Source organism: Oryctolagus cuniculus, chromosome 9 (genome assembly GCF_051225735.1).
Source record: "Oryctolagus cuniculus isolate XC-2025 breed Fujian yellow rabbit chromosome 9, ASM5122573v1, whole genome shotgun sequence".
NCBI classification, from domain to species: Eukaryota; Metazoa; Chordata; class Mammalia; order Lagomorpha; family Leporidae; genus Oryctolagus; species Oryctolagus cuniculus.
In genome coordinates this window covers 72,210,218-72,220,225 of record NC_142875.1, presented here as the reverse complement: position 1 = coordinate 72,220,225, position 10,008 = coordinate 72,210,218, and the positions used below count along the sequence as shown (strand labels likewise).

At 52.1% G+C, this 10,008-nt stretch overlaps 1 pseudogene across 1 annotated transcript in view; it reads left to right on the top strand.

Annotated features, from left to right (window-relative positions):
- The first annotated feature begins 5,985 nt into the window (after positions 1-5,985).
- Positions 5,986-10,008, top strand: part of LOC138843813 (cellular tumor antigen p53 pseudogene) — a 42,363-nt pseudogene continuing 38,340 nt past the window's right edge. Inside the window, exon 1 of the transcript XR_016213319.1 lies at positions 5,986-6,128. The product of XR_016213319.1 is annotated as a cellular tumor antigen p53 pseudogene (transcript). The remainder of the gene's footprint in view (positions 6,129-10,008) is intronic.

The window sequence follows — 10,008 nt, the reverse complement described above, 5'->3', positions numbered from 1 at the left end:
GAGGTGGGGGAGGTGCAAGCCACGGATGGGTTTTGTGTGCAGCAATCAACAGATACATTATGGGAGCTCTATGTTGAAATACAGCCTAGAGTAAATTCAGGATGTCTGTATTAATACTGGAAATGTTTAAATGAAAGCGATCTTAGGAGGGAAAAGGAAAAGGAGCACAAGGACTTAACGCAGCTGTATAAAAAAAAAAATCGTGCCATCAATTCTCATTTGAAGAAAAAATTATAGCCTTTAATGAAATGACAGGCACCGACAAGAAAACTGCTACGGATACGCAGGCGTAAAGGACAATAAGAAGTCCAAGCTACAGTGTGGGCTCCCTCTACGCTGAGGGCTTAGGATGGGGTGGACCGCGCTGCCCAGCAAGGGTCTAAAAGGCCATTGGCGGACTGACCGCCAGGGGGCGCGACACGCACGCCTCCACGCCCTCGAGCGCCGCACACGCCCCCCCTCCCGTGCCCACCCTCCCTGGAAGGCGACCTCCGCCACGCTCGCCGCCAGGGGGCGCCGCCGTCCGCCTGGCGCAGGACTCGCGGGCCGGGAGCGCCGGCGCCGGCGTAGGCGGGCGGGCTGGCGAGTGGCGGCGGCCGGCTTAGCGTCGGCCATGGACCGCTTCGTGTGGACCAGCGGCCTCCTGGAGCTTAATGAGACCCTGGTGATCCAGCAGCGCGGGGTGCGCATCTACGATGGCGAGGAGAAGGTATGGCGGCGGCGGCGGCGGGCCCGGCGTGAGCGGGTCGGCCTGGCTCTGGGTCGTTGGCGAGGCCGGGGCGGGCCTGCGCGTGCGGGGCGCGGCGCTCGGGTCGGTCTCTCCGCCGGCGGCCTGGGGCGCTCGGCGCCTGCCTCTGCCTGCCTCTGCTGGGCCGGGCCGGGCCGAGCCGACCGCGCGGTGCCCGCCTGCGGAGCGGTTCCCGGGGCCGCGCTCTCGGGTCGGCCCCGTGCCGCCGGTGCTGACGGTGGGTGCGGGCACGCCGACTCCCGCATCTGTCCCCGCAGAGCGGCGGGTGGCCTGGGACGGGATTCCGGAAGAGGCCGCAGGGCCCGCGGCTCGGGTGAGAGAGACAGAGAGAGAGAGAAAGAATGAGTGAATGAATGTCTTCTACTCTGGTTTACTCCGCAAATGTCCGTAACAACTAGGGCTGGGCCAGGCCGAAACCAGGAGCCAGGACCCTCTTCTGGGTCTCCCACACAGGTGCAGGGGCCCAAGGACTTGGACCATCTTTGCTGCTTTCTCAGGCGCATTAGTAGGGAGCTCGATCTGAAGTGGAACAGCCAGGACTTGAATTTGTGCAGGCAGTGGCTTAACTGGTAATGCCACAATGCCCAGCCCTGTCCTCTTCCTCTTTTGAGCCCACCACAGGGTGTGAGGGTGTGTGTGTGTGTGTGTTTAAAGATTTATTTTTAAGACAGAGAGAAAGAGATTTTCCATCCACCGATTCACTCCCCAAATGGCCTCAATGGCAAGGCTGGTGCCAGGCCAAAGCTTGGACCATCCTCTGCTGCCTTTTCAGGCACACCAGCAGGGAGCTGGATTGGAGGCCCAGCAGCTGGGACTCCAACACGTGCTCATCCTGTGCTGTAGGTTTTTTTTTTTTTTTTTTTTAAAGGATTTAATTTTTGTTTACTTGAAAGACAGAAAGAGTTACAGAGAGGTAGAGACAGAGAGAGAGAGAGAGAGAGAGAGAGGCTTCCATCTGATGGTTCACTCCCCAAATGGTTGCAACGGCCAGAGCTGTGCCGATTGGAAGCCAGGAGCCCAGGAGCTTCTTCTGGGTCTCCCGCGCGGGTGCAGGGGCCCAAGGACTTGGGCCGTCTTCCACTGCTATCTCAGGATACAGCAGAGAGCTGGATAGGAAGTGGAGCAGCCGAGACGTGAACCAGCTCCCATATGGGATGCCGGCGCTTCAGGCCAGGGCTTTAACCCACTGCACCACAGCGCTGGCCCCGTAGGTGGTGGTTTCACATGCTGTGCCCGGTGCTGGTCTCTTGGGAGCTCTCCCTGTATTTCTGTCCATTTCTCTTTTCTCCGTGTGTGTGTCTGCCTGTCAAATAAACAAAGAAATTTTAAAGTAAGAAATAGCCTTGGGGCTATAAGCACCAGCTGTGGCTTAGTGGGTAAAGCCACTGCCTGCATGCTGGCATCCCATATGGGTGCCAGTTTTGAGTCCTGGCTGCTCCATTTCCGATCCAGCTCTCTGTTATTGCCCGGGAAAGCAGTGGAAGATGGCCCAAGTCCTTGGGCTCTTGGACCCATGTGGGAGACCCTGAAGAAGCTCCTGGCTCCTGGCTTTGGATTGGCCCAATTCCAGCCCCAAAAGGGGCCGTTTGGGGAGTGAAACAACTGATGGAAGACCTCTCTCTCTCTGCCTCTCCTTCTCTCTGTGTGTCATTCTGCCTTTCAAATAAATAAATAAATCTCCAAAAAAGAAATAGCCTCACCAGCAAATGAAAAACTAAAAAATAACGGTCAAGTAGCAGAAATGAACAGAAATGATAATGTGTAACATAGCTGGGGCTACCTGGCCTGCAAAAGACCAGTTTGCTGGTGACACTTCACTCTGGCTAAATATGTCTCCAATACATAATCGGCTCTAAGAATAGAATCCTAAGGAGGAAAACAGATGGTACTTGCAGACAGTCAAATATTCGTAGCTCATTTACGATTGTAAAATACATAAGCAGGGTCGAAAGCCTGAGGTGGGGGAGGTGCAAGCCACGGATGGGTTTTGTGTGCAGCAATCAACAGATACATTATGGGAGCTCTATGTTGAAATACAGCCTAGAGTAAATTCAGGATGTCTGTATTAATACTGGAAATGTTTAAATGAAAGCGATCTTAGGAGGGAAAAGGAAAAGGAGCACAAGGACTTAACGCAGCTGTATAAAAAAAAAATCGTGCCATCAATTCTCATTTGAAGAAAAAATTATAGCCTTTAATGAAATGACAGGCACCGACAAGAAAACTGCTACGGATACGCAGGCGTAAAGGACAATAAGAAGTCCAAGCTACAGTGTGGGCTCCCTCTACGCTGAGGGCTTAGGATGGGGTGGACCGCGCTGCCCAGCAAGGGTCTAAAAGGCCATTGGCGGACTGACCGCCAGGGGGCGCGACACGCACGCCTCCACGCCCTCGAGCGCCGCACACGCCCCCCCTTCCCGTGCCCACCCTCCCTGGAAGGCGACCTCCGCCACGCTCGCCGCCAGGGGGCGCCGCCGTCCGCCTGGCGCAGGACTCGCGGGCCGGGAGCGCCGGCGCCGGCGTAGGCGGGCGGGCTGGCGAGTGGCGGCGGCCGGCTTAGCGTCGGCCATGGACCGCTTCGTGTGGACCAGCGGCCTCCTGGAGCTTAATGAGACCCTGGTGATCCAGCAGCGCGGGGTGCGCATCTACGATGGCGAGGAGAAGGTATGGCGGCGGCGGCGGCGGCGGCGGCGGGCCCGGCGTGAGCGGGTCGGCCTGGCTCTGGGTCGTTGGCGAGGCCGGGGCGGGCCTGCGCGTGCGGGGCGCGGCGCTCGGGTCGGTCTCTCCGCCGGCGGCCTGGGGCGCTCGGCGCCTGCCTCTGCCTGCCTCTGCTGGGCCGGGCCGGGCCGAGCCGACCGCGCGGTGCCCGCCTGCGGAGCGGTTCCCGGGGCCGCGCTCTCGGGTCGGCCCCGTGCCGCCGGTGCTGACGGTGGGTGCGGGCACGCCGACTCCCGCATCTGTCCCCGCAGAGCGGCGGGTGGCCTGGGACGGGATTCCGGAAGAGGCCGCAGGGCCCGCGGCTCGGGTGAGAGAGACAGAGAGAGAGAGAAAGAATGAGTGAATGAATGTCTTCTACTCTGGTTTACTCCGCAAATGTCCGTAACAACTAGGGCTGGGCCAGGCCGAAACCAGGAGCCAGGACCCTCTTCTGGGTCTCCCACACAGGTGCAGGGGCCCAAGGACTTGGACCATCTTTGCTGCTTTCTCAGGCGCATTAGTAGGGAGCTCGATCTGAAGTGGAACAGCCAGGACTTGAATTTGTGCAGGCAGTGGCTTAACTGGTAATGCCACAATGCCCAGCCCTGTCCTCTTCCTCTTTTGAGCCCACCACAGGGTGTGAGGGTGTGTGTGTGTGTGTGTTTAAAGATTTATTTTTAAGACAGAGAGAAAGAGATTTTCCATCCACCGATTCACTCCCCAAATGGCCTCAATGGCAAGGCTGGTGCCAGGCCAAAGCTTGGACCATCCTCTGCTGCCTTTTCAGGCACACCAGCAGGGAGCTGGATTGGAGGCCCAGCAGCTGGGACTCCAACACGTGCTCATCCTGTGCTGTAGGTTTTTTTTTTTTTTTTTTTTAAAGGATTTAATTTTTGTTTACTTGAAAGACAGAAAGAGTTACAGAGAGGTAGAGACAGAGAGAGAGAGAGAGAGAGAGAGAGAGAGGCTTCCATCTGATGGTTCACTCCCCAAATGGTTGCAACGGCCAGAGCTGTGCCGATTGGAAGCCAGGAGCCCAGGAGCTTCTTCTGGGTCTCCCGCGCGGGTGCAGGGGCCCAAGGACTTGGGCCGTCTTCCACTGCTATCTCAGGATACAGCAGAGAGCTGGATAGGAAGTGGAGCAGCCGAGACGTGAACCAGCTCCCATATGGGATGCCGGCGCTTCAGGCCAGGGCTTTAACCCACTGCACCACAGCGCTGGCCCCGTAGGTGGTGGTTTCACATGCTGTGCCCGGTGCTGGTCTCTTGGGAGCTCTCCCTGTATTTCTGTCCATTTCTCTTTTCTCCGTGTGTGTGTCTGCCTGTCAAATAAACAAAGAAATTTTAAAGTAAGAAATAGCCTTGGGGCTATAAGCACCAGCTGTGGCTTAGTGGGTAAAGCCACTGCCTGCATGCTGGCATCCCATATGGGTGCCAGTTTTGAGTCCTGGCTGCTCCATTTCCGATCCAGCTCTCTGTTATTGCCCGGGAAAGCAGTGGAAGATGGCCCAAGTCCTTGGGCTCTTGGACCCATGTGGGAGACCCTGAAGAAGCTCCTGGCTCCTGGCTTTGGATTGGCCCAATTCCAGCCCCAAAAGGGGCCGTTTGGGGAGTGAAACAACTGATGGAAGACCTCTCTCTCTCTGCCTCTCCTTCTCTCTGTGTGTCATTCTGCCTTTCAAATAAATAAATAAATCTCCAAAAAAGAAATAGCCTCACCAGCAAATGAAAAACTAAAAAATAACGGTCAAGTAGCAGAAATGAACAGAAATGATAATGTGTAACATAGCTGGGGCTACCTGGCCTGCAAAAGACCAGTTTGCTGGTGACACTTCACTCTGGCTAAATATGTCTCCAATACATAATCGGCTCTAAGAATAGAATCCTAAGGAGGAAAACAGATGGTACTTGCAGACAGTCAAATATTCGTAGCTCATTTACGATTGTAAAATACATAAGCAGGGTCGAAAGCCTGAGGTGGGGGAGGTGCAAGCCACGGATGGGTTTTGTGTGCAGCAATCAACAGATACATTATGGGAGCTCTATGTTGAAATACAGCCTAGAGTAAATTCAGGATGTCTGTATTAATACTGGAAATGTTTAAATGAAAGCGATCTTAGGAGGGAAAAGGAAAAGGAGCACAAGGACTTAACGCAGCTGTATAAAAAAAAAATCGTGCCATCAATTCTCATTTGAAGAAAAAATTATAGCCTTTAATGAAATGACAGGCACCGACAAGAAAACTGCTACGGATACGCAGGCGTAAAGGACAATAAGAAGTCCAAGCTACAGTGTGGGCTCCCTCTACGCTGAGGGCTTAGGATGGGGTGGACCGCGCTGCCCAGCAAGGGTCTAAAAGGCCATTGGCGGACTGACCGCCAGGGGGCGCGACACGCACGCCTCCACGCCCTCGAGCGCCGCACACGCCCCCCCTTCCCGTGCCCACCCTCCCTGGAAGGCGACCTCCGCCACGCTCGCCGCCAGGGGGCGCCGCCGTCCGCCTGGCGCAGGACTCGCGGGCCGGGAGCGCCGGCGCCGGCGTAGGCGGGCGGGCTGGCGAGTGGCGGCGGCCGGCTTAGCGTCGGCCATGGACCGCTTCGTGTGGACCAGCGGCCTCCTGGAGCTTAATGAGACCCTGGTGATCCAGCAGCGCGGGGTGCGCATCTACGATGGCGAGGAGAAGGTATGGCGGCGGCGGCGGCGGCGGCGGCGGGCCCGGCGTGAGCGGGTCGGCCTGGCTCTGGGTCGTTGGCGAGGCCGGGGCGGGCCTGCGCGTGCGGGGCGCGGCGCTCGGGTCGGTCTCTCCGCCGGCGGCCTGGGGCGCTCGGCGCCTGCCTCTGCCTGCCTCTGCTGGGCCGGGCCGGGCCGAGCCGACCGCGCGGTGCCCGCCTGCGGAGCGGTTCCCGGGGCCGCGCTCTCGGGTCGGCCCCGTGCCGCCGGTGCTGACGGTGGGTGCGGGCACGCCGACTCCCGCATCTGTCCCCGCAGAGCGGCGGGTGGCCTGGGACGGGATTCCGGAAGAGGCCGCAGGGCCCGCGGCTCGGGTTCTTGTTTGCTGGTTCTGATGTGTGAGTCCTGTAGGGTGGACGGAGTTGGGAGCCAGTGTGTTGGGTGGTGACGTAGCCAGGTGGTGCCCCCAGGCGTCTCCAGAGCTGCCTTTGCAAAAAGAAATAGAAAGTGTTACGGAACGATTTCGGTGAAACCACACGACATCCTGGCTTGGGTGGAATGTGTAAACTAGGATGAAGGGGGAAAAGGAAGTTTTTTTCTTAAACCCATTTACCCACGAACACTGGTAGTTTCCGGAAGTGTTGAGCTGCCACTTCTCCTTCCTGGCCGTCTGGTTCGGGAACGTTGTCAGTGTGCTCACATGTCGGTACCTCACGTGGTACCGAAGACATAGCAGTGTGCACATTGGTGTGCAGATCTGGTCAAGTCAGCCTCCCGTCTGGAAGGAGAAGGCTTAGGTACTGCCGTGGAGAATGCTCAGCCTTCAGGGCTTTGCGTCCCAACACGCTCCCTGGACAGACTGGTCATCCTGTGCCTTCTGGCTCATTGTGGGTGTGAAACCCACTTAAAAAAAACCAGAATGACTAAAGTGCCTCGCATGTGCTTGGAGCTTTATATTTATGACCTCATTTATTCCTCACTACAGGTGTACGAGCTGAGCATTTCATTAAGAAAATATCTCTGAGAGATCCAAGGGACTTTCCTAGGATCCACAGAGTAGCAGGCGGGGTGGGACTTAAAGCTGTGTTGTTCACTGGGCCACGGCACTTCAGCGAGAGCAGTCTGCAGTGCCAGATGCCTTTATGTGGCGAATCTGCCGAAAGATGTGGACACAGAGACCTGCGGTGGATAGCTGAGAAAACTGCAAGCCGTCCAGGGCCACACAAGCAGTCATTGGTGGAGCTGCAGTTCCAAGCCAGATCCAGTGGCCTGTGCTCTGTCCACACCCCGGTGCCCCTGGCGAATCAGTGTGTGTGCACTTGTCTGTACAGGCACAGCTTTTGTGGGCCCATTATGCCTGGGTAATGTGTAGTTTCCTTAAGCAGTATAGACAGGTCATTTGTTTCATTCACAGATGCTTCTGTGGCCTCAGCTAATTAGAAAACAATGTGAAGAAGATTAGTAATGCATAATGTGGCAAGTTGGCAGCTTATACCAGATTTACCAAATGTTCTCTTTCAGCTGACTATTTCACTTTTAGGAATTTACCCTTGGGAGAGAGTCAGGGATGCATAAGAAAACTACATTTGAAGATACTCATCTCAGCATTGGCTATAGTGCATGATTGTTACAGTCACATAGATGGGAAAACCAAAGGCAATCTGAATGCCTACTGCAGAGATTGGTTTATTATATTACAGCATGCCCTAGTTAGCATAGGGATTGCTAGTATAGGTTTCTAAGTAATGAAAAAAAAAGCTATAAAACTATAAATATCCTGGTCTCATTTCTAGAGTGTACATGCATATAAATATACACTCTGTGTGTGTGTGTGTGTGTGTGTGTATATATATATATATATATATATAAACTCTGGCTTCTATGGATAGGAATGATTTCATTTTCTATTTTAGGCTTTCCTTTAAATGTTTTCCAGATTTGTCAGTAATGAGTATGTATTAATGTCATAAGAAATAACATGAAAAATAAGGTAAGTTATTCAGTGAGTTCCCAAGTTTGATGAACTTCTAAGTAGTTGAAATTATTCTAACTCTGAGTGGTAAAGCAAACCAGCAGTAACTTGTCTGTCAGGCTTAGATCAGAATCCCCTGGAACCCTGAAGGGAACTATTGCACAATCTCTTCACTTATAGCAGCAAGATTTTATGTCTGCATATTGTTAATTGACATAGCAATGGAACAGACTCTGGTTTGAGCTTGAAATTTACATCCTTCTGCTTGGATTTCAGTAAGATAAAACACAGCACTTCTTAATCAGAACTCATGTTCTAATGCAACATCATGTACTCTCAAATTAATAAAATACTTGCTTTTGGAAAGGGGAATTAAAAAAAATTACGTATTTATTTATTTGAGAGGCAGAGTGAATCAGCAAGCTCCCAACTGCTGGTTCACTTCCCAGTGTCTAGCAATGGCTGGGCCAGCGTGGGAACTGAAGAAAGAAGCTGGTGTCTCAACTTGTGTGGGTGGTGGGAACCCAGTTACTTGAGCCATCACCACTGGCTCCCAGGGACTCTGTTAGCAGGAAGCTGGAGTCAGGAGCTGGAGCTGGGCATCAGACTCAAACAGTCTGATGTGGGAAGTGAGCATCTTAACTGGTAGCCTAACTGCTAGACCAAATGCCTGCTCTATATGATTTTAAACACAGTGGAATCCTGTTATTACTTGTAAGAATTGGACACTCACTAAAATACTTTGCTTAGAGTTTGTCATAAGGTAGTCTTGTAAATGGGACCAGCCTTACAATTTTTGACATAACTAAATACCCCTAGAAAGTATACAAGCACATCTTCTTATGGCAAATGCTAATTTCTGATCATTAGAATTCATAGAAGATAGCAATGCACTCTTGCTTTTCACAGAAATTAAGGAGTTTGATTTATTCTCTTGGGTTCCAACTTAAAAACTTTATTACTTATATAATTTTCAAAGATAGTGACAAATTATGAGAGTTAAAAGTTTGATCCTAAAAACGTTTTTTAACTTTTATTTAATAAATATGAATTTCCAAAGTACAGTGTATGGAGTACAATGGCTTTTCCCCCTATAACTTCCCTCCACCCGCAACCCTCCCATCTCTTGCTCCCTCTCCCATTCAGTTCGCATCAAGATTGATTTTCAATTCTCTTTATATACAGAAGATCAAATATATACTAAAGTATATATTAAGTAAAGATTTCAACAGTTTGCACCCACACCGAAACACAAAGTGTAAAATACTGTTTGAGTACTAGTTATAGCATTAATTCACATTGTACAACACATTAAGAGCAGAGATCCTACATGGGGAGTAAGTGCACAGTGACTCCTGTTGTTGACTTAACAAATTAACACTCTTGTTTATGGCGTCAGTAATCTCCCTAGGCTCTTGTCATGAGTTGTCAAGGCTATGGAAGCCTTTTGAGTTCACCGACTCCTATCTTATTTAGACAAGATCATAGTCAAACTAGAAGTTCTCTCCTCCCTTCAGAGAAAGGTACCTCCTTCTTTGATGGAGCCCAGTTCTTTCTACTGGGATCTCACTCGCAGAGATCTTTTATTTAGGTCATTTTTTTTTCCTGAGTGTTTTGATCTCCTCATCCAGATACGAATGCTGTAAGGGCTAATTCTGATCCAGAGTGCTGTTTAGGACATCTGTTATTCTATGAGTCTGCTGTGTATCCAGCTTCCCATGTTGCATTGTTCTCTCCTTATTCTATCAGTTAGTATTAGCAGACACTAGTCTTGTTTATGTGATCTCTTTGACTGTTAGACCTATCATTATGATCAATTATGAACTAAAATTGATCACTTGGACTAGTGAGATGGCTTTGGTATATGCCACCAAGAAGGGATTGAATTGGAATCCTCTGGCACGTTTCTAACTCTACCATT